Genomic DNA, 1,436 nt, shown 5'->3' with positions numbered 1-1,436 from the left:
TGTATAATTTCCTTGGCAGCACAACGTTGGAGTTGACTCAGTGGTTTATTCTAACATGCAGAGTGCAGGCGCTCGTGTTTCCTCCCACACTCAAACCTGAAGTTATTTAGCGGCTCTAAACTGCCTGAAAACATGTGAGTGTAAATGGTTGTAGTAACATCATAAAGCTACTAACAGTAGAATCTTAAAGCAGCAAATAAATCAAACTCGCGTGTCGTTTTCAGGCCACACTACGGAAGCATGAGCTCTTGGCTCAGAGCGGTTGGTACGTGGGCTCGTCTGAGCCTGTTGCGAAACCCACTGAAGACAGTTGGGAGGAATTCCCCAGGAAATCAGATTCTGTTGTCTGAGTCTGTTTTGGATTTGGTCAAAAAATAATTTATTTGAATACATTACCTGTCTGAATTGTCTTCTCAACCCACCACTGCCAAACTCCACTGCTCCACTGACAGATAATACTCACAAAGTTCCTGTTCCTGTTTTTGTGAGTGCTGACGGTGCAGCTGTACTGTCCTGTAGTCACGAGTCCAGTGTATGACCACATCAGTGCCGCCCTGGAAGCTGCACGGTAAGATGCAGCTCTCCATGACAACACAGGACACCTCAGAGTCTGCAACATCAGGTACAAACATCCAGCAAGGTTGACTTAAGCAGAAATATAATCCAGGTCAGCTTCTTTTAGGACAGTTTGTTGATGTACCTCAAAATAAAGATTTCAAATATATTCACAGACATGCAGGAAAAAAAACAAAATTTTCTCTTCTGCTCCTTTATTAGTCATAAATAATAATGAAATGTTGCAGCCAGTATATATTGTAGAATATAGGTGTGGTGTGCTGTAAACCTGCAGTAACAGAGGACAGACTTGATCTGACTGCATAAATCATCATGAAAATCCTTGTGCCAGTAAATGCAGCACCACAGTGAAGTTTCACATACAGACTGAAGGTAATTATGATCGCTAGGTCATAAACATGCTTCTATTTATAACCTGTCTCTTATACACATCTAACACTACTTTGAGACATTGTTCACAGCTAAAAAATGTTGAATAAAAATTTGGTGGTGAAAAATGTTTTTTGTGCTAATTTAAGAGCAGTTAAAACAGACCGGTCAATTTTGGCCGGGAACACTAAAGTAAGGGGCGGGAGGTGAACACGACAGGAGGGTTTATAACCACAGACCAGCTCATAACATAAAACATTATCAATATATGATGAATTATATATTACCCAGCAGTAAGAAGCCGCAGCCTTGTCAAGCTTCAACATTAAACTGATTAATACACCGATAATTATCATACACTTTATATTACAAATACATAACGAGAACTTACTTTGAGTTCTGAATGTTTGGTTCGTCATCTTTCACGCTGCAAAGAGGAGATACTCAGGAAGTGATAAGAGTGGGGACTTTCTGCATTTCATCTACTTCCC

This window comes from Seriola lalandi, unplaced genomic scaffold (assembly GCF_002814215.2).
Source record: "Seriola lalandi dorsalis isolate HSWRI2012SDOR001 ecotype SW California unplaced genomic scaffold, Sedor1 jcf7180002054956, whole genome shotgun sequence".
Lineage (NCBI taxonomy): Eukaryota > Metazoa > Chordata > Actinopteri > Carangiformes > Carangidae > Seriola > Seriola lalandi.
The sequence above is the reverse complement of the archived record's forward strand: the minus strand, read 5'-3'. Positions refer to the sequence as shown.